The following is a 23616-nucleotide window of genomic DNA, read 5'->3' on the forward strand; positions in this document are numbered from 1 at the left end:
AAGGAGGTATATAAAAACATGTGGGCCGGGCTTGATGTGAATATCATCACCAATTTGGCAGGGCAAGGGGTATAATGCAGAATATAGGGGTCTATATACTAAGCCTTGGCGAGAGATAAAGTGAACGGACATAAAGTACCAACCAATCAGCTCTTAACTGCCATGTCACAGTCTGTGTTTGAAAAATGACAGGAGCTGGTCGGTTGGTACTTTATCTCCGTCCACTTTATCTCCATCCAATGCTTAGTAAATAGACTCCTTTGTTTGAAAAATAACAGGAGCTGATTAGTTGGTACTTTATCTCTGTCCACTTTATCTCTCTACAAAGCTTAGTACATTGCGTCTTCATGCTTCTGTTTGCTTAGGGCCTGAATTGGAGTCGTACCTAATGCGGTCACAATTCCAGACACCTACAACGATTGGAAATCCTTTGCAAATATCCGCCCCGTATTCTGAGTCATACGTATCTATGCAACAGCGCCTCCCCCAGCCCTCCGGCTGCAAGAGTGGCCATCATCACTAGTAACCGCACACTCACCTGCCCCGTGCTTGGTGCACTGCACAAGCATGACTTAAGGTGCGTACACACTAGATGATATTTTGCCCACTCACGATCATGATGCCGATTCTCAGTGGTATATTGTAAGTGCGGGTTTTTAGAAATGGAGATGTTGCCCATAGCAACCAGATTCTACTTAACCACTTCTAGAAGATAATAGCTAGAATCTGATTGATTACTAACTTACTATGGGCAACATCTCCACTTCTAAAAACCAGCACTTTAGTAAATATACCCCTTAGTGGTGGGGACTGGTAGATGGATCCGGCAGTGCCCAATGCCAGTTTGGTGAAAGTAGTTGCGGGGCTCATGATACACGCTAATGTCATTCATGCTGAAATGTAATTGTAAATAAAAGAAAAATTCCAGCGTAGTCCTTAAGCTCCTCAGCATGCTTGTGATTACTGACAAGGTCTCTGTTATTACTATAATCCTGCTGTGATTTATCGCAGTTTGACTTTCCTGAACACCGTCATGTACTGAAGTCCTTAACATTATGCAGTCCTCATCTGGTATCTGTACGTTGTCACCATGAGTCCTGTGACTTGTGTTACTGTAGCAGAGAGCATTTATATCACTGTCCCAGAATGATTGGGTAGCAGGACAGAATGAGTTATCTCTCCACGTGACTTACCATGCAGGGCCCTATAATACAATGCAAAAACACTCATTAAACTTTTCCTGTGCTTGAAATTTTTCATTACAAAGTAACAGGATAATTAAATGTAAGTGACCGACATTCACTGTGTAATGTCAGAGGGGATCAAGTACATTCATTCCAAATATAAAGGAGAACTGGAATTGTTGTAGTTGCAAATTTACCGTGGGGGCTGATTCTTATTCTTAAGCATAGGCGTCAGAATGCACGCCCCCCCTCCCCCCCCCCCAAACATTTTAAAGCTGCCACTGTGGAGCTTAGGCGCTGACGGTCAGGGGCTGTGCTTTATAGTAATAGGCTGCATAGCCCCTGCACTGCACAGAGGAAGAGGTGTAATGTGTAATGTGTGGTCTTTGGGCTCTAGTTACTAAGCAGTGCTAGGAGACAGAGTGAAAAGTGATAAGAAAGTGATAAGGTGCCAGCCAATCAGCTCCCAACTGTCATTTTTCAAACACAGCCTGTGAGATGACAGTTGGGAGCTGATTGGCTGACACCTTATCACTTTCTTATCACTTTTCACTCTGTCTCCTAACACTGCTTAGTAACTAGACCCCTTTAAGTTAAAAGGCCTATTGCTATTGCTATTAAGCACGGCACCTGACTGTCTGCGGCCACTGCTCCAGTCCCTGCGCAGCCAGCAATAGGTAAGTTGGAGAAGGGGGGCATTGGAACAATTTTATGCTGCTCCTTCCAACATAAAATCGTTCCAACGTCCTTGTTCTTGAGGGACGCAAGCAGCGAGTATTTTTATACAGCACATGCCCAGAAGCGGCTTTACGGAGTTTTGTGTATACCTATCCTATTCTGCGTCGGGCACAACTTGGCTAGATAGGACTTTTCGCGAAATAGGGTATTTCGTGGCAGGAACTTAGTAGTGGCAAAGTGATCTAACAAACCCATGCTGACTTATGGGAGTGTTATGGGAGACTCAGAAGCTCCGTGTGATTCATGCATACGGGGAAGGGAAGACTGGTTCTGATGGATCTCTTGCGCTTAGCATGGGGCTGGTGCAAGGGCAGATACTAATAAATGTTGCTGTAGCCGGTGCAGAATCAATGGGTGGCACTGGTCCCGCATAGACATGGGCGATCCCCCGCATTAGATACGCATAAAGTAGGAAAATAGGCTTCCGCAGCTGCCCGCGACTACAGCCACCGTGAGTGCAACCGAGAATCACCCCCATAGTATTTTTATTGTCACCGTTGCACAGTTATATTGCATACTTACCGACTTTGCTAAGTCCGCCCACATGTGCTCTGGTAGTGGGTTGCCAGGTCGGCACAAAGGGGCCATGGTGACACGATCGTGTTGTTGTGGCCCTGTCCCCCACTATACAGTGCTGAGAAAGTATGTATTGAATAGCGGGGGGGCGTGTGCTCTGGTAGTGGGTATCTGTGGGGGGGGGGTTCTGCAAGGGGGTTGCGGGCTTGTGGAGAGGGGTGCGGGGTGGCTGGGAGCGCCACCCGTTTGAAGCCTCATGGCCATTCTGGGAGAGTAGGCAAGTATGTCATAATGTAGTTGTCAGCAGTCCCAGGCAGTCGTGGTGCCAGAGGTGCGGCTGCAGCACAGTAAAAAAAAAATCAAATAGAGGAGCCACACATGCTGCCAGTGATACCCGGCGATGTTTGGCAGGGTTTGTGGCAGCAGTGGGTGTGGCTCCCCTATTTGAATTTTGGACTGCGCTGCAGCCGCACCTCTGGAGCCGCCACTGGACCCAGGTTTTGTCTATGGAAATTGTTGTGCCTGGAAATAACCCTATTTTTCTGTATTGATTAATTGTACAGTACATGTCTTCTTTTCCTGGCATGGTAGGGATTGTAGTAATGTGGGCAAAGCAGAAGCATCATTCCGGACGCTAGATCATCATCTACAGTGCACCACAGACAGTAACTCATACTTTCCTGCACAGCAAGGTCTTTAGAGACTGTCTGTGAAACCTGCCTCTTACACGCCCATTGCTGCGCCTAATCTGTATGCTGGCCTCGCCCTCTGCCTGTTTACCACACACCTCCACCTGCAACATTTTGGAGCAAAATGCTTATAACTGCCCACAATGGGCCATATTATTATCTCCGCTTCCTCTGAAAGATGTGGATGGATCCCAGAATCTGCTCTAAACTCCCCCCTGTAAGTCTGAGAGAGCTTCCTCGGACGTCCCAGGAGAGTAAGTAAGTATGGGTATAGAGCATAGACACTAGGGCAAACTCTGCAGCAAACGTATGCGTGTCCCAGCTACAAGCATTTACATCACAGTGAAAAATTTACAATATTCAGCTACTTCAGGTTTAAGCAGCCTCTGGGTCCGATTCAATTAGGTGTCGCCAGACATCACCACGATATTCGGCTGCACGCCAATTCCCCAATTCCGGTAACATTGCAAATTTTCGTGTAGCAATGTTGCTGACTGCAGAATGGCCTCCTCTGAGCCTCCAGCTATTGTGACACCAAATGTCCCAGCAAGCCCTGCCACCCCCCTGGAGGAGCAACCAATGAGCAGAATCAAAATGTTGTATCAATTTCTGATTAAATTGCAGAGTCCAGATTTATTTACAATGTATACAGTATATGTAGAGTAGAGATCTTAGTACGAGGCTCCTGATCCATTGGAACACACTAAAAATCAGTAGCAAAACGTGAATTGTTTAGTAGCCGCCAAGTTGTTTCCACTTCCTTGATGTCCAGTTATAAATCTGCCACTTGACTAAGATATCTGACCAGCCCTCTGAAGACATCTCTCTGCTATGCTACAGGCACATGAAAGCAAGGATGGTCGTCCCCTTTCATCGGCTTCTTTTCAATTGTCCGCATTTCATTACAGCCCAGTGTAACATTTGTCACTTCATGGTGATAAGTTCTGCTCATCTTTCACTGTAATTAGCAGAGCCGTCAGCCTTGGTCCATCTCCAGTGTCTGGTAACTCACTCTCTTGTAAAAATAATTCTTATCAAAAGCTTTATTTTAAGATCATTATACATTTATTGGAATCCTTCCCATGCATTCAAACGTTATTGCTTGATCATTCCAAATCCAAACAAGTGTTATACTTTCTCTATTTAATTGCCCATTTGATTGCACTGGTTTTCACAGCACTGGGCAGAACAAGTTAAATCATAAATAATACTAATAATAATAATAATAATAAATAAAACTGGTTTATGCGACAAGTGGTAATTTTTTTATGCAGCATCATTGGGGTCGATCCAATTAGCTGTGATGATCTTGCTGGCGCGAGTCATCGTGGCAATGGTCGCACTGTACGGCAGCCCAAATTCGCGGAATTTTGTTCGCAGCCCCATAGAGCGAGATGCCAGTCCATTGCCGGCGTTTTAACGCCGTTGCAACAGCAACTCGCACCCTTCGCGGCTAATTGGATTGACCCCAAAGTGTTAGGGTCTTATGGCCACTTTATGGTTTGTGGAGGGGCCTAGGGCAACTAACTTGTGGGGGGCCCCATACCAGTAAATTGGTGTATATAAGATATACTGGTGATGTTATTAAAAAGTATAATGTGTAAATACTCTCAGCACCAGAAATCTGTCAAACACACTGTAGTGCATCCAGTTAACCTTATGCCACACACAAATCCTAGTTCACATATGCTAATGTGCCTCTCACAGTAGTGATGTAGCTAAGTGTGGGGTCTCCCCAGGGTGTGGATGGTCCAGGGTAACCCTCCCAGCTGCCCTGTTGTTAATCCGGCTCTGTAGGGACTTAGGTGACAATTCAGTTCTGAGCGATGTGCGGCTGTGACGTGCGTTGAGGTAAATGGCTGGGGAGGCACTGGCTAGTATCAAAGTCAGATTTACAGATACATATATGAGCCTGAGGGTACAGGTGGGCAATATACAAAGGTGCAGCAGCAGGGGCGTTGCTAGAGAGGAGGGGGCCCGTGTGCAGTCTCCGACATGGGCCCCCTCCTCTCTGTCTGGCGGCTGGCAGCGCACTGAGCTGTGCGCGGCCAGCGCTGGAGTTATAGACTCTGGGCACTAGAGTGCGCCCAGAGTCTATAGAGTATGTGCAGGTCACCAGGAAAATGGCCGCAGCGGCCATTTTCCCTGTACTGCGTATGCGCAAATGACGGGAAAATGGCCGCGGCAGCCATTTTCCAGTCGTTTTTACAGCGCCGGACCCCCACACCGACGTGGGACTCCGGAGATGTAAGTAATCCAATGGGTGCAGCGTGTGCGGTGCAGGGCCCCCCTGGACCCATTATACATACGCCACCGTGCAGCAGTATATAGTGCTGGAAATTTGGTGTGTTATGATCAGGGATATGCGGAAAAGGTAACAGGGGAGGCAGTGCCTCACCTGCCATACACTTTTTACTGCACAGTTTGACAATAAAAATTATTACAATAATCCAAAGAAGATATCCCGGGTACGCGGGACCCGAGGTCACGCATGCGCACAGCCGTCAGGGAGGTGGGGAGGAGATGGCAGAGGGATCCGCTCAGATCCCTCTTCGCATCCCCAGAACTCCTTCCCATAGGAAGGAGCGAGGATCCGAGAGCAAGCGCCGTCTTAAGATGGCGCTTGCTCTCGGAAGCAAACTCAGAAAACTGAAAGTTTTCGGAGTTTGCTGAATATCAGGGGTCCTTTCCGGACCCCTGAAGATAAATGGCCTGGTAACTAAAATATGCGGACACTAGCGTTTCCGCATGGTTACCAGTCCATTTAGTATTGATGCATAGGCCCCTTAGTCCCCAGAGTGGGGCCCTCAGCCTGGGACTCTGTCTTGGCTGCAGCCGCTCTACATTTACACTCCCCTGGTGCAGTGGTTGCTGCATACCTGGCCCCCTTTTTGCACTGGGAGATGACTTTCCTGGTCCCCAGCATGCGGCACTCATAGCCCTGCAGCCGAGGACAATTGTCCCGGCTGCAGCGGCTCTTTGCAAGCAGCCAGCACAGAGCAGTGGGGGTTGTAATTAAGTCTAAGCAATTACATTTCATACATCCTGTAGAAGAAGAACTTTACGCTGTGATTTATGTTGGAGTTCTACATTATAAATACTCTGAACAAAGACAAAATCTTCTGCATTCTTTAGTTCTGATAATTATGAATTGTGATAGGGAGACGCAGGCAGCCTGTGTACTCAGTGTACGGCATTCAGAGGAGACCCAGCTGCTGAATATTTCTCTTCTTAGGAGCTGATAACTGGATGAAGTCTTACAGTATTAGAAGGAGTCTGTGCACTGCTTAATGTGATATGTGACATTTAGACAGTGAAATCCCATATCTCTTCTTCCCTGATCTCATTACCTGCAAGGCACATAATTATATGCTTAAATTATTTCATATTGCAATTATAGGTATAAAACAATATGACTGCGTGGCACAGAGGCCTATAAATATTGCATAGCACTTTATTAAATTATCCAGCTTAGTTTGCTGGTTAGAATATATATTGGCTCTTTCATTATTGAATAGGCAATTGTTGACAGCGATCAGAGAATATACTGTAGTTTTCTGCAATACTTGTTATTTCTTAGGCATCAGAGAGCCTATAGATCCATAACCCCATTGGGAATAGTCAGAGGTTTGCTAGGAGGTCCTGCGGTAATGATGTAAGATAAAGAACATCTCAATCTATACAGTATCCGTGGAGAAATCAAGAGATTTTATCCCCTCTACTGCTTCTAGCTCCGCGGTCTAAGACCGTGGCCAGTATTTTTTATTATGGGTATTTAACATATTGACTTATATGAGCCAGAACCCAATCTTTAGCGTAATTGATATTGAACTGTTCTAGCGCCACAAACATATTGATCAAGATCTTTCTATCAAGTTACTGCTCCCAAAGATTCTTTATCATGTATGAAATGGGGGGTTTATAAAGCTGAGAAGCATCTGGAAGCCTAAAGCTGCCTATGTTTGAAAATCCTTCAGACATTAGTCACTGCGTGTTGCCAAATTTTTGAGAATGTCTGTCCCACACACACTAAATTGCTGACCTGGATCAATAAACTAATTGCTGTCAGCTGCTGTATATCTATGATGCTAAAGCGGACTTCTTTACCTGCATAACGTATCACGCTTACATATTCCGGCATCATGGAATGTTCTTTGCTATCCAGATATACCTACATCAATGGTCGCTATAAAATGATGCTGTCTCTTGTTAATAATAGTAGAAAAAAAAACCCTGTAGAAGATATATATGCCTCCAATATTCACATACGTGTGTTTTATATATACGGTTTTTTTTTAGGCCCTGGGGCCATTTGAACTTTATTCCACATATGTCCAGTTTAAATTTATGTAAAGTTCATTCATAGACAAAAATATTATTGGGTAATTGCAGACTTTGGATATTTACATAGTCAAATGCTACAGGTAAAATGCATAAGTTGCTTTAATGAACCAGCTATAATAAAGTGTAATATGATAACATGTTCCTTTGTATTCCATGCTTCACATTAATTATTAAATCACCTGCTGTGCTGGATGGCATGTAAAGTGATACTTCCAGCTTTTGCTAAATCTCCGCCATGTTTTAGCTTATGTTTCAAGACATTTACTGGTTCAGCTGATTTTAAGCCTTTTTTTTAATATAATAATGGATTTTTCATTTTCTCTTTTTTATAGAAAGAAAAGAAAACCAGAGACGTGCCCTGAGGCTCCAAACTGTAAATCTCACGGTAAGCAGGATTTTTTTTTTTTTTTAAGTTTGATTTAAGTCTGTTTCTGTGCATGGCTGGTTATTAGCGAAATATAATATGGTTAATTCAAGAACAGATAAACTCAGTCTGTCTTAAGCAACCGTTGTAGAACTATAAGTCCCTGTGGGCCCTCTATAAAGTCAATCTAAAGCATAGGCAGGACTGTGGGGAGATTACCTGCCTCTGCCTTAGAGATATCAAACAGGGGGCTATTCATCATCCCTACAATGGCCCGTTAACCATGCAGAACTTAAAATGGAGACTATATGAAATTAATATGTTATTCATTAAATTCTAGCTGCTTCAAGTTGTAATCGTTAATTATTATTAGTAAACATATATTACTAATAATAATAACTATTAATAATAACATTCTTAATAGTCAGGGCCGATTGGATAATAGGGATCTCTATCATTGTGCTTACACATAGAACATAGTTTTGGGACATTCACAAAGCTGCGTAGTTATGAGCCCCACTGTCAGCGGCTGATAACCCCTATACACAGGGTTGTCTTGGGCAAAGCAATGCGCTGGGGCCCCTACCCACCCATTCACGAGAAAAAATGTAAATGGTCAATAAAATTAAACCCTCCTGCATGCCCTTCAGACCTCCAACACATGCAGAGACACTCTGGGCCTGATTCAGAGCCGGACGCTCTGAACAAGCGCCCGCTCTGAATCATGGCGTTTTTTATTTTTTTTGGAGCGTCCTCCTGGACGCTCGCATAGCTGTGGGTTACCACCCACAGCTTTTGTGAGCGTCCATGATGATGGTCACGATGGTCAAGACCATCGCAACCATCGGGTTTGCGACGAGACCCTGCTGTAGGGTCTCGTTGACCGCAAGCCCTGGAGTGATTTTGGCTCTATCAGAGCCAAAATCACTCCCACTGACATCACTAGTGATGTCAGTGGGGCTGGACCCAGACGGTAGGCGTTCCCATGGGAACGCCTCCCTCTGGCTGCCACGCCCCCGGCACGCCCACCAAAGGGGGCGTGCTGTCAGTCACCATCGACAGCACGCCCGCTTTGGTGCAAGACCCAGAGCGACGGAGAGCCCGTCGCTAGCCGGGTCTCGCGCATGCGCACGACGGAGCTCCCTCCGTCGTGCGCATGCGCACTAGGGCACCATCGACCCGCTTGCGAGCGCTCAGCACTCGTGAGCGGGTCTGAATCAGGCCCTCTGTCTGAAGCCGGCGGATGAAGTGAAACTGGGACTGACGTGAGTACTCGTCACCGGGGGTGGGATGCGGTGGGGGAGGTTAGATCGTAATGCAGTGCATCGGTGGCCGACTTATAAAAATATCACAAATTTACCAACTGGCCGCGGCTGCAAGGGGCGGGTTGGCGGGGCCCTACAAGCTTCAGGCCCTTGGGCAACTGACCAACAAGCCCAATGGAAGAGATGGCCCTGCCTATACAGAACCTATGGTGCAGGATGTTTTTCACCAGAATGCCTTTCCCAGAACCACACTGGTTTGCTGGTACTCAGATGCCACCTGGGCTTGATCCCAGTAGTGTATAGTTGTTAATCAGCTTAGAGTGAGGTACAGTCAGGGAGACTCACAGCTATGGGGCAAATAACCAGCAGAGAGTTCCAGGACAGGCAGTGATCCAAAAGCAAAGGTCTAGTAAATGTAGCCAAGGACACACACACTGACAGAAGCAGTAGATAGAAACCAGACTTTCAGGAAGAACAGTACAGGAGCTAGCCTAGGAAACCCTAACACCAGCAAGGCCATAATGGCAATGAGTGTATTAATGTAGGTCTTGCAGGAACTCCTGGCTTAGTAACCTTCAGTGCACAGAGACACACAGAACACAGCAGAATCTGGAAGGGATTATGAGACAACAGCCAGTAACACGTAACATGCGTATAGTCTGTAAAGTTTGGAGCTTGATTACGGGGTCAAGCAGACATGAGTAGATAGAACTAAGCAAACATGAGTTTGGATAAGAATCGGCTGTTGGTTCACCTGCTTAGTGCCCCCTAGTGGTGTTCATTACTATTGCATTGATTGCCAACATGAAATAATGATCAGCCCTAATAATGGCTGCAGCCAATACAATCCCTAGAATCCAGCGTTTGTGCACATGTGCTGGTCGCAGGCCCTGCTAACATGCATTGCTCATGTGCAATACACCTGGCAGGCACCGAAGAGAAGAGAAAGCAGTGGCCGGGCTGGTTCTAGGACTGCAGCACATGGGCAGCCCCCCCCACATAGAAAGGTAGGAGCCGCCACTACTAAGCAGAATTGTAAATCCATCTGCACATCAGCAGCAGTCCCAGGGCTATGTCAGTGCACAAACAGAACAATCCATCTTTTTTGCAATAAATGTCAGAAACATTTCTTGGTATTTTATTTACATATTTAATGGTTTCATAAAGAGATTCCCCCTGCTGTCCTCATACCTTGCATGCAGAATAAGCTGTGTGCACAAGGTGACTGCCTGCTTTGTGCTAGTGACCTGTCATATTAGTGCTTGCTACGTAACACATAGTCTGCAAGTAACTGTGACGATAGTAAATCAACAGCTCCATCTGCAGACTTATCCGAGTTGTGTCTACTGGAACTGCACGTGCCAACTGCATGTGTCAGAGCCATTAGCATTACCCTCCTCATCATGGACAGATTATTGGGCATCTCCACCTTTGTACGACTATGGTAGACGAAATCTGTATAGGATTGAGGATAGATAAGATTGATGGTTTCTGCAAGGTGTTTTTGTGTATGACAGCCTGGTTGCCTGAGTGAATGGTTTGTGTCAGGTGGCCAGATCATCCTATAGGCAGAGGGATAGGAGGAGTTAAATGGAGGATATATAAGGAAGGGTTAGAGGGCAGCTCAGCCTCTTTTGCAGTGGAATTTCGGAAAGGCTGAGTATCACTTGCATATTTATTCCTATCCATTTACACCAACTGTCTCTATCACCATGTCCCGTCCTCGTCGCGATGCCCCCCCTCCCCGCAGGCTTGCTGAATTTGCTTGTCCCCTGCGCGCTGTGCCAGCCCGAATATCTCCCCCATCCTCCCCTTCCCAGATATTTATGTCTTCCCCGAGCGGCTCTGCCCCGCTTACCGTCGGCTCCCCAGCGGCTGCTGGGTCCGCTCCCTCATCTTCCTGCACGCTTTACCCAGGCGCGTCAGTATCTGGCCCGGCTGCATCCCCACCACGCCCCGGCGCCAGCTCTCCTTGCAGCATCACGGCCCCTGCTTCTCCGGCGCGTGACGCGCACGGACGTCCCCTTCCATGCACCCTCACTCCGGTCGGCAGCACGTCTCCTCTGGCGCCGCTGGGGTCCCCTACCATACCGGCTTTGTCCGCGGCTTCTGCGGGGGCTCTCGGCAGCGTCGCGGAAGTGCACGCGGCGTTCTCAGCTGGTCTGCCCCATGCAGTCAGCAGGGGTCACCTGACCTCAGCCCCGTCCTGGCCTTATGCGGGGTCCGGTGGGGGTATATACACCGCGGCTGCGACCTCCGCCGCTCTGCTTACCAGTGGCCCAGCCGGCCTGGCCCATGCGGCGGGCCCGGCGGCCATCTTGCCTCAGGCGGCCATTTTAGGTGCGGGGTCTCCCTATTTCCCCGGCACCTTTTCACATTTTTCGGGGGGTTCAGTGCAGCGGTTAAGCTCCCCAACTTTGCCCGCAACTCCATTCGCTGGAGTATCATTTGGGCACATGGTGCCGGTTTCGATTCAACCCCCATGGTACACCCCAGCTGGCAACCAGGCACCATCCTTTAATGTGCCACCTCCTCTTTCTGTGGCTGGCCCTTCTTGGGGTCAGACTTCTTGGAGCTCAGGCGTAGCTCCTCCGATTTTGTCATCTTCTGTTGCTGTTCCTCCTGCCCACTTTTATTCTCCCCATTTCGCGACCCCTCCTTCGGCATATCCTCCTGCTTTTCAGCATGCGCAGTTTCAGTACCCGTACCTGCCAGCTTGGCAAGTTTACCCACCTGCAGCGGGTGCGGCTCTGCCTTTGCCCCCAGTTTCCTCGTTCAGCTCACACTCCGGCCAAACTTCCTCTGTTTTTCCCCCGCCCAGTTTGTCGCCTCCTCCGCGGGCGCCAGCCATTCCGCCTCCTAAGCCGGTCACCCTGTCCCTTCCCACCCCGGAGGTTTCCGGGTCCGTTTCTGCGGTGGCTTACACGTCTTCCTTAGTTCCAGGCCTTGAAGTATCTGATGGTCCAAGTGGTGAGGCGTCCGCAGTTCTTTCATTGCCTGCTTCGGGACAGGAAGATTCGGCACCGGTATCTGAAGCTGTGGCGCCGTCAAGGGAGAAGTCTGCTGAAGCGGGTCCGCTTCCATCTGGTTCTGGTGAGTATGAAACTCCTTTGTCTTCTTCTGACTCTTCTTCTTCTTCATCCCACTCTTCTGGTTCCCCCGCTCGCCCCCGTAAAATTGCTAGACTGGTTGCGTGGCGGCTGGCGAAAAAGTCAGGCGGCGAGTCTAGGAGATCTGATGAGTCAGGGGCAAAAGCGCAGGAAGCAGGGGCAGATACAGTGCATTGCGCGAATACTGCGGTGCTACGAGGCTTGCGAAAAAGTGTAAAAGGCAAAATTCGCAAAGGGAAATTTGTAGACCTGTTTTCACTCACTGATGACATGAGGAAGGGCTTGGTGCAGGCTAAAAAATCGGGAGGCATAGGAGAAGATGCTTTTTGCAACTTTAATACGTGGTTGAAAGGCATGCTCATATTTGCGACATGTTATTTGGAGACCAGGGCGCAGGAGCACGTTAACATTCTCAGGTATCTATTTTTAGTGCTCGACATGTTCGTCAGGTCTCGTAACTTGGCATGGCGTGAATATGATTCACAATTTAGGAAAAAACATGACGGTTCTTTAGTTATTCCTTTCGGGGTTAAGGATGTTGAAGTCTGGTTAGAGGTCTCTCAACAGCGTCGGCCTCCGTTGGACGGTGTGCCTCCTCGGAAAAGCTATGCTGCCAACAGACAGGGGTCGGCAGGAGTGGGGAGAGGAAAATGCTTTGCCTACAACGACTCCAAATGTACTAGGGGGTCGGGGTGTCGTTTTCGCCACTCCTGTCGTCTCTGCGGAGGTGAGCATCCGGCCAAGGACTGTCGACGTGGGGCAGGAGGTATTTCCCAGGACCGTGCTGAGGGCCCCAAGAGTGCTAGTTAAGGCTTGTTCTCCAGTCCGTTTAGATTCTCTTATTAGATGGTTACACTTATACCCATGTAGAGAGGATGCACTTTTTCTTTACAAAGGTTTTTCAGTAGGTTTTCGTTTACCCATTGACAGGCAGTTGATTGTTAGGGCATCCCAGAATTTGCGCTCTGCCAGGGATTTTCCAGGGGAATTGAGGGTTAAGGTGTGTGCGGAGGTTTTGCTGGGGAGGATGGAGGGTCCTTTTCCTTGTCCTCCCTTGCATAATCTCTGTATTTCTCCGGTTGGCGTAGTTCCTAAAAAAGTACCGGGCAAGTTTCGGTTGATTCAGCATCTTTCATACCCGCAGGGAGGTTCTGTTAATGATGCCATACCAGAGAATTGTCGTAGGGTCGTTTACCAATCATTTGACGATACCTTGAATTTAGTTCGTAGTTTTGGACATGGCGCTTTGTTGGCTAAATTAGATATAGAATCAGCTTTTCGTTTATTACCAATGCATCCTGAGGCCATGAGATTTCTGGGTTTTAGGTTAGATTCGGGCTATTTTGTAGATAAGTGTTTACCTATGGGCTGCGCGGTTTCCTGTGCCTATTTTGAGAAATTCAGCTCCTTTCTTCAGTGGTGTCTCCATGCCGGGACCGGACAAACGGGCATAGCACACTATTTAGATGATTTTCTCTTTATGGGTCCAGGAAGAAGTGACGTTTGTGCTGACCTCCTTTTTTCTGCGCAGTCCTTATTTAGAGTTTTAGGTGTTCCCGTTGCGAACGAGAAGACAGAGGGTCCGTCTGTTTGTTTATCTTATTTGGGAATTGAGATAGATACGATAGAGGGCTGTTGTAGACTTCCCATGGATAAGGTTGAGAAGCTGCGTGGTCTTATTGAGGTCTGCTTAGCAGAGGATTCAGTAAGGTTACGTAGAGTTCAGTCTCTCCTCGGCTCTTTAAATTTTGCTTGCCGTATTATTCCTGTGGGTAGGGTCTTTTGTAGAATATTGGAGAGGGCAACAGCTGGCGTGGTTCGGCCGCATCACTACATTCGCCTGTCCGCGGAGATAAAGGAGGATCTTCGCATGTGGAATAGATTTTTGATACACTTTAATGGTGAACGCATCTGGCCTTCGCCTCCATTAGCGAACAGTTCGTTGCAACTTTTTACGGATGCGGCCGGATCATCTGGTTTTGGGGCCTTTTTCAATGGGGAATGGTGCGCGGCTCCATGGCCGATAGCTTGGCGTGAAGAGGGTTTGACGGATAACTTGTTGCTGCTGGAACTTTTTCCAATTGTCGTATCAGTTGAACTTTGGTCCGTGCGACTGAGCAATTGTCATGTAGTATTTTGGTGCGACAATTTGGGTGTGGTTCATGCCATCAACAATCAGCGTTCGTCTTCGCATTTTGTTTTACGTTTGCTCAGACATTTAGTTTTGCGCTGCTTGGAGTTTAATATTAGATTCAGGGCAAAGCATGTGCCAGGGGTGTGTAATGACATTGCAGACGCGCTGTCCCGATTTCAATTTGATCGCTTCCGGGCGCTGGTGCCGTCGGCTTCTAACGTTGGTTTGGTCTGCCCCTCGTTTGTGTGGCAGATTATCAGGCCGGCTTAGAAGGTTTGGCGTTAAAGTCGCTTGCTCCATCGACTTTCCGGGCTTACTCAGCCGCTTGGCGGGATTGGTGCACGCTTTGTGCTCTCCCAGACGTGGAGGGTAAGTCTCCGGAACAGTTGATTTCATCTTTTGTTTGGTTTTCGTTATCAGCAGGGCAGATCTAGACCGTTTATAGGTTCCGCGCTTGCTGGTATCTCCTTTTTCTGCAAATTAAAAGGTTTGCATGACCCCACCAAGGCTTTCGTGTTAGTGAAGTCTTTGAGGGGTTGGGCTAAGGGGTCGCCAGCTCGTTCAGACTCTCGCCGGCCAGTCGATTTGCAGCTTTTGTCTGGCTTGTTGACTTCAATGGGAAGGATAGCGGTTGATTTGTATGAAACTTTTCTTTTTAGGCTTGCTTTTGCGGTAGCATTTTTTGGGGCGTTTCGGGTTAGCGAGGTAGTGTCTACCAATAAAACTTCCACAGTTTCTGGTCTTTTGTTAAAAGACATTGTTTTTCGTGACTCAGCGATACTTTGCAAGCTGCGTTTCTCCAAAACAGATCAAACAGGCAGGGGGAAATGGGTTACTCTGCATAAGAATAGGGATTTAGACATCTGTCCAGTTCAGTTAGCTGCCAGGTTTATGGGGTTACGTCCTAGTGGGGGTGCGCAGTGGCTAATTCATGCGGATGGCACTCCTCTGACCAAGTTTCAATTTGCAGCGGTTTTTAAGAAATGTTTGTTAGAATTGGGTTTGAATCCGTCAGAGTATGGCACGCATTCTTTTCGTATTGGCGCTGCTACTTGTGCGGCCCTCTCAGGGGCGTCTGTGCAGGACATTCAGAAGGTGGGGCGCTGGAAGTCAGCTGCATATAAAAAGTACGTGCGATGCGATAAGGTATAGGGGCGCACCCTGCGTTAACCCGAAAACGTTGCTTACCCGCCAATTGGTCAACGGTTAGCGTTGAGCAATTGGGGGTGTGAAGGGATTTTTAATTTTTCCTCCCGTTAGCCATGATTTGACCCATTTGGTTCACGGGCAGGTTTTTTGGTTTTTCTTCTTCACTCGGGTTCCTGTTTTCCCCAGTTCTGCATCCCTGCTAGTCAGTTGCTATGTGTTACTAAAGTTGTGTCCGTTTGGAATTGGGTTTGGTGCGGTTCTCACGGTTAGGTTCTCTCTTTTTCCACAGCATTGACGGAAGAAGAGGGGCAGGTGTGGCTTCTTGGTCACTCATATATTTTTTGGGCGGAAAAATATGTGTTGTCCCAAAAACAGGTTTTGTGGCCTCGCAGGTTTAGAGTGCGTTGGATTGGTGTAAGGGGCTTGCGTGTGGCATCTGTGTTGGCACTGATAGTTTCATCGGTGGCTAAGTGGGGAGTTCCGAATATATTGGTTTTACATGTTGGTGGCAATGATGTGGGCCAGTTGAAAGGTGTGGAGCTGATTGTCAGGATTCGTGAAGTGATGGACGAGATACGTTTGCAGTGGCCCAATATTCGGATTGTATGGTCTGAAATGATGCCTCGTTTGACATGGAGGGGAGTGCGCAAGTATGGTGCTTTGGAGAGAGCACGTAAGAAAGCGAATGTTGCAATTGCCAAGCATGTGGAAAAAATTGGAGGAATTTTGGTGAGTCATGGCTTTTTGGTTGGTGATATTGGGAAGTTCCTTCGTCATGATGGTGTGCATTTGAATGCTGTGGGGACCAGTTTGTTTGTGAAGGATTTATTCTCATTTTTGGTGTAGTTTTTGGGTGGCGGGCCAGTCTTTCCTTAGGGCCTGGCTTTGGCGGGAGTTCGCTGCAACTCAGTGGCTTTAGGTGGCGTAAGACAACTTTGTGGGGGCACTGTCCCTCATTGCCCCTGGCGAATTTGTCCTTCTCTTTGCGGGGGGACCCGGGTGCTGTTTTAGTGCGAAAGCACCTCGGATTGGCCCAGGAGGGAAGTGAGACTCTTGCATCGTTAGTACGTCTTGAAGGGGGGTCGTTTAGTCGTCCTCCGAGTATTGAGCAAGGTGAAAGCTAGAACTGAGTTGCAGCGTCTCTTGGCCACCCTGGTTAGGTTGATTGAATTTAATTTATAAATAAAAAGCTGTGACCTTTTTTAGCCAAGCTCTGGTGTCCGTGTCTTTATTTATTTGTAACTTAAGTTAAGTAAGCTAATCAGGTGTTAAAGTATTGTAAAGCAGTAAACCAATACAGATCTTATGGTAGACGAAATCTGTATAGGATTGAGGATAGATAAGATTGATGGTTTCTGCAAGGTGTTTTTGTGTATGACAGCCTGGTTGCCTGAGTGAATGGTTTGTGTCAGGTGGCCAGATCATCCTATAGGCAGAGGGATAGGAGGAGTTAAATGGAGGATATATAAGGAAGGGTTAGAGGGCAGCTCAGCCTCTTTTGCAGTGGAATTTCGGAACCCACCATCCCACCCACATTTAAGTTGTGTTCACTAATCTGCTTTTTTCCAATTCAGGTGAGGCACAGCATGGCGGGAGTTCGCTGCAACTCAGTGGCTTTAGGTGGCGTAAGACAACTTTGTGGGGGCACTGTCCCTCATTGCCCCTGGCGAATTTGTCCTTCTCTTTGCGGGGGGACCCGGGTGCTGTTTTAGTGCGAAAGCACCTCGGATTGGCCCAGGAGGGAAGTGAGACTCTTGCATCGTTAGTACGTCTTGAAGGGGGGTCGTTTAGTCGTCCTCCGAGTATTGAGCAAGGTGAAAGCTAGAACTGAGTTGCAGCGTCTCTTGGCCACCCTGGTTAGGTTGATTGAATTTAATTTATAAATAAAAAGCTGTGACCTTTTTTAGCCAAGCTCTGGTGTCCGTGTCTTTATTTATTTGTAACTTAAGTTAAGTAAGCTAATCAGGTGTTAAAGTATTGTAAAGCAGTAAACCAATACAGATCTTATTGGGGTGTACTGTACATGCCCACCTGAAACTTTACCTTCATTATACTTTATATTCCACTTTGCTGCTTCATAACTGTACTTATATATGTTATATTTATTTAGAATTGCTGGGAAGGGCTACAGCACAGCTCTCTGTATTGGTCACACATCAGTGAAAGTACACAACTATCCTGTTGCCATGAATGGTCAGATTGGATGAGATTTATCCATTTGGCACAAGGACCTAGCACCCACACACTAATAGCGTTCATCTCGCATTTACTATAATGGCCAGTAATAATCTAAATCAATTTAATTTGTATTATTGTTTTATTTATCCTGGGGCCACACATTACCATACTCTATACCTGGTATTGCTACCAATGTATCGCAGTACGTGGGCAGATTTCTGTTTTGCCTTCTGAGATATTATGAGATGACTGAATCCCGGCCCTTCTCAGTCGTAAAGGGCTCCATGATTTTAAGATTAAAAATTGGGAGCCCTTTATGACCTGTAGAATTTTAGGTCCCAAATAGTGTAACACAAGTATACAAGTAGGACCCAGTTGCTTCTTATCATGTGTTCACTAAGAGATTAAAGAGTCTATTTACTAAGCAGTGTTAGGAGACAGAGTGAAAAGTGATAAGAAAGTTAATTGCCAGCCAATCAGCTCCCAACTGTCATTTTTCAAACACAGCCTGTGAGATGGCAGTTGGGAGCTGACTGGCTGGCACCTTATCACTTTCTTATCACTTTTCACTCTGTCTCCTAACACTGCTTAGTAACTAGACCCCTTAGTTATGAAAAAATCCTTAGAAAGATTCCAAGTGAAAAAAAAAAAATCAGGGCCTGATCTATGAAAATTGGAACAGATGGAAGCCTAGAACTAAAGGCGAACAATGACATGTTTGATAGATGTATTATATTGTCTTCCTGATTGATGTTTTTACTGTATATTATTGATAATGTATATGGAATAAAATCACACTTTATATAAGGTTTAATTTAATATGATGACAGATGGGAGTGTAGCTTAGCAAACATCTCTTTCCTTATCTCAAGTGCAATTAAGCTGACAGTCTGGGGCCTATCCTTTACCCGACTTTGTGAATAATCATACAAAGTCGTGCAATGGATAGCCGGCAAGGACCAGCGATGCGCGTGCACGCTGGGTCCTTGCCGACCCCGACTGTCTACTGAACATGCCCGTCAACCTGACGACCCTCGTCAGGTTCGGCATGTTCAGAGATAGGAGGTCAGACTCCTGCACTGAATGACGTGAAGGCCTGAACGCTAGACGTTCAGACTTTCAGGTCGCCTAATGGATCGGCTACTATTCTCTATCTATTAGTACATTTAAGGGTCCACATACATCTGTGGTGCATAGCACTGTGCTACATTAAGAAGATGCTGAACACATCTTATGCACTGCAGAATAGAAACCTATTGATATCTATGTAGGCTGCTTTGTCTGTGCTACCTGCATTTAATTAAGCCAAAACAATCGACAGCTTCTTCTACTTTAGGTCCGGCCCTGCAGTAAGCAGAGAAAAAGCCCCAGATTACTGTTTTTAAACCATGTATGTACTCCAGACATGACATATTTCCTTGCATTTTGCAAACAAGATCTAACTCCTTGGTGGTGCAAGAACCTCGATAGTGATTCTTAGGGGAGAAAATGTATCAAACCTTCTAAAGACGACAAGCAAAGTTTCCCATAACAACCAGCTTGCTTCTACCTATCATTTCATACAATCAGAGCCGTAACTAGGGGTGTGCGACCGGTGCCTCCGCACATTGCACAGGGCCTGCTTCTGGCTAGCAGGATGCCTGGAACAACACCCAGGATCACTGCTGGAGCAGAATCAGGAGTCTATTTACTAAGCAGTGTTAGGAGACAGAGTGAAAAGTGATAAGAAAGTGATAAGGTGCCAGCCAATCAGCTCCCAACTGTCATTTTTCAAACACAGCCTGTAAGAGGACGGTTGGGAGCTGATTGGCTGGCACCTTATCCCTTTCTTAATGCACATTTATGCCCTGTTACAGCCCTGTATAGGGTGCACTTGAAAAATAAAAGCTGATTGGTTGCTATGTGGCACCTTCTCTATTGTCTTCTCTTTAGAAGGTTTGACGTATCTCCCCCATAGTATCCAGTGACTGTAGGGTTGGGATCTTCCACCTGTCCTGAATCAGCCAAAGAAACTGAAATCTTGACTTTCCAATGCACTGACAGCCATATGTTCTATCCTGGGAGTTTTCATGAATATGGAGAATCCTTGCAATGGAAGGGTCCATATTTTGAGATACACACGGCTCAATATAAATATACATTAATAACTATGATTATAATAACAGGTCTAGAAGTTGTATTTTGGTGCATAACACGGTACTAAAAATCCAAAAGGGCATCTGGTCATTTAATAGAAGTTTGAAACCCTCCTGGTATAATTTGTGACATGCATAAATAAATGTGCCCAATAGCAACAAAGCTTTCTAGGAAATGTATTGAAATAGATGTTGGCGTAGAGAATGCATTATAATGGACCAGGGAACGTCAGCTTCCTTTGCCTCAACTGAGCGCTAATTGAGTTTTGTTGTGTGTTTTCTTTGTAAAACACACAGGAAAAGGTTTATTAGAACAGTCCACTTTGCAGCATTTGTTACTCATGCATCAGAATTACATCAGCTCACTTCAGGGCTTGCCGCATGGCTGGTAAATTCATATGAAACTCTGTGGTCTAATCCTCTGTGGAGTAGTGATACGCTGCCTTGCAATTATAACAGTTGCGGTCTACAGTGATATTTGAGGTTTTTTTCTCATTTTCAATTAAAACGCACATTGACAATATTAAGATTAATGTTACTGTGCTGCTCGTGTCAGTAAAAGTGAAAGTCCTTAGGAGTATGGGGTTGTGTTGTATAATGCATTTCAATCCATCTACAGCTGGTGAAAGCTAAATTGACAGACTATCATAGACTTGGCTTCATATATAATAGTAACGACATGAATGAGCTTTACAGTGAGGACAAAGGTGCTTCCATCACAGTGGTCCCATTATATTTGCCGACGTGTCATTCCTCCTTTGTGCAAAACAAGAAAAAGGACATGAGTGTGTTACTCAGTGACACAATTTGCTTCATCAGGTAGGCGGAGCAAGTCAGATGGCGCTGTAAATCGTTTCATGGCTCCCTTGCTTGTTCACTGGTGTGGGTGGGGCTTGATGGCGAAATTTGCATCTTTTTTATATCCCCGCTCATGGTTCAAGTCACTGTTCAAAGAGAGTATTGGATTTATAGAAGCGCTTGTGACAATGTATCTAATTGTCACGGCTTGGCGTGGGTCTGGACCCGGAGTGGAGCCGGATGCGGAATGGAGGCTTGCTTGCTGGAACTGAAAGGCAGCCGGTCTTAATGGAGTGTGACTCATGAGATAATGGGTGCACAGAGAGCAAACTCAGCTATCAGGGTGCAGACTGAGCACAGCGACCGGGGTCGGCTGGTCCACAGCAGATGGTGGGTACAGACGGCAAACAGAGACGCAGGGCAGATAGGTACTGATGTATGAGGTGGTAAACCCAGAGACACACTGGAATTGCGGTACTAGGAAGTAAGGGAGCTCAGGAACTAGCTCACAGCTACGCTGTGATAGACGTTGCACTGGCAATCAAAGGACCTCTAGACAGTCCTTTAGTACCCTCAGGTAGTGCATGATAGGCTGCCAGCATTCCCTGGACAGCTGTGAGCTGATTGGCTCCAACCTGAAATGTGACCAGGATCCAAAATGGCCTGCAGTGCTGTCACTTTCCACCAGCACGCAAGACTCTCCACATGGGCCCCCTCAAGCTGTGGAGACCCCCTGTGCCCAGCGCCGCTCTCCAAGAACCAGCACCACCGCCGAGGGACCGCACCAGAGCGCCCGACGAGGTAAGTGCCGCGATCCTGATAGCGTGAGAGCCCGGAGTGTGACACTAATATGTTGCTGTTTTGGAAATATTGTATCTAAGGACCAATAATGTTTGACATACAATGCAGTATCGCTTTGCGAGTGACGGGGACTTAGGGGGTCATTCAGACCCACTTGCGAGTGGCAGTACGCTCGCAAGTGGGTCGATGTTCCCCACTGGGCATGCGCACGACGGAGGGAGCTCCGTCGTGCGCATGCGCGAGACCCGGCGAGCGAAGGACTTTCCATTGCTCCGGGTCTCGCACCAAAGGGGGCGTGCTGTCGATGTTGATTGACAGCACGCCCCCTTTGGTGGGCGTTCCGGGGGCGTGCCTGCCAGACGGAGGCGTTCCTATGGCAACGCCTACCGTCTGAAGCCGGCCCCACTGACATCACTAGTGATGTCAGTGGGAGTGATTTTGCCTCTGATAGAGCCAAAATCACTCCTGGCCTTGCGGTTGAGAAACCCGACCACAGGGTTGCACTCACAAGTCCGATGGTTGCGATGGTCAAGACCATCGCGACCATCTTGTTGGACGCTCGTATATGCTGTGGGTGGTGACCCACAGCTATACGAGCGTCCAGGAGGACGCTCCATTTTAATGGAGGTGGGCCCTGATTCAGAGCGAGCGCTCTGGTCAGAGCGTCCGGCTCTGAATCAGGGCCTTAGTCCACACAACATATATTTTCACAAAAGCGCTATAAACATTTTTGTCTGTCTTATATGTGTTGATTGCATTGTATGTCAAACATTATTGGTCCTTAAGGTGCCCACACACATAGCGATCTGCACACGATCAGCCGAAGTGTACGATTTGTGTACGATTTCCCTTGAAACTCTCCCCGGCAGCTCTGCATACGATCTCCACACAATTTGGTGTCCAATCTTCATACGATGCGATGTAGACCAGTGGGGACACGCATCGCATCATGATCGTGAGTGGGGACTCACGATTTACTCAGGATTTGGCCATATTTTACACGATCTGTCATTCCATTGTGTCGGAATCGGCCAGATTGGGTAAAATATCACTATGTGTGTGGCCAGCTTTAGATACAATATTACCAAAACAGCATCATATTAGATACATTGTCACAAGCACTTCTATAAATCCAATACCCTCTACTGTTAGTCAGTTCTACTGATTAAATTAATAGAGAGCCGCTGAAACAATATTTGGGAGCGCAAGATATCTGTTTAACTGTTCAAAGAGAATTGCCTTGACTCCCAGGAATTTTTTTAATTATTTGAAATTTGAAATTATTCTATTGAATTACATGACTTTTGTAGGACTTGGGCCTGATTCAGAGCCGCTCGTAAGCGGCCGCTCGTTCATTCCGAGCGATGTTCGCACAACTGCGCATGCATACGGATTGTAATACGCATGCGCGAACCAGTCAGTGCGGCCGAAAATTGTGTGCTCGCTAAATAGTGAATGCCTGCTATTTTGAGTGACAGAATGAGGCGTATGTGGGTGGTAACAGGGGAAGGTGCATGAAAACGGGAAGTGGAGATCCAAACGCAGGCGTGCCAAAAGGTCAAAACGGGCGTTTTAAGGGTGTGCATAATTAATACAGCAGCGTCATCGACCACGTCACTTGGTTATTTTATAGTCAGAACTGCTCGCAAGATTGCGGTAGGAAAAACCAGTTCAATCGCCTTTCGATGTACTCGATTAATCTAATAAATAGCGGACATGACGTATGATGCGAGCGGCCAGGGGGCGTTTTTTGCAAAATTAGGACCGCAAGTTTTGTTCGCTCGTTCTAACATAGAGGCGTCAACAGACCGCAAAGAGCGAACGGTTAATTTGAATAGCCACCCCTTTTTTTCTGAACGAGCGAGTGCAAATAGCGTCCGGCTCTGAATCAGGCCCTTAATTTTGGTGAAGGTTAGGCTATGAAGTCACCTTGCAGAATTCAAGTTTCAGTAGACTGCCAGTCCCATTGTCTTTGTTTTATACTCCTCTCAGAACCAATCACAGACCTGATGACAAGCCTATTCATAAGTGATAGTCAGGGGCGTAACTAGGTGTTTGAAGGCCCCATAGCAAAAGTTTGTAAAGGCCCCTATGTACCACCCAATGGTGAAAAATGTATGTAACACATGTAAGTATGACCAGGAAGATGGCCCCCCCTCAGCTCTGGGTCCCATAGCAGCTGCACCCCTTGCACCTATGGTAGTAATGCTC

At 46.9% G+C, this 23616-nt stretch overlaps 1 long non-coding RNA gene across 2 annotated transcripts in view; it reads left to right on the top strand.

Moving 5' to 3' along the window:
* The window catches only part of LOC148517227 (uncharacterized), a 190971-nt gene that overhangs the window by 61363 nt on the left and 105992 nt on the right, over positions 1-23616 (top strand). Inside the window, exons 2-3 of one of the 2 annotated variants that reach the window (XR_015879312.1) lie at positions 7804-7856; positions 12038-12605. This is a non-coding gene — a long non-coding RNA (uncharacterized LOC148517227). Of the gene's footprint in view, positions 1-7803; positions 7857-12037; positions 12606-23616 lie in introns of those variants that run through there. The other variant, XR_015879311.1, reaches the window with a different exon arrangement.

This window comes from Taudactylus pleione, unplaced genomic scaffold (assembly GCF_031769625.1).
Source record: "Taudactylus pleione unplaced genomic scaffold, aTauple2 ptg000225l, whole genome shotgun sequence".
In the NCBI taxonomy this organism is placed as follows: Eukaryota; Metazoa; Chordata; class Amphibia; order Anura; family Myobatrachidae; genus Taudactylus; species Taudactylus pleione.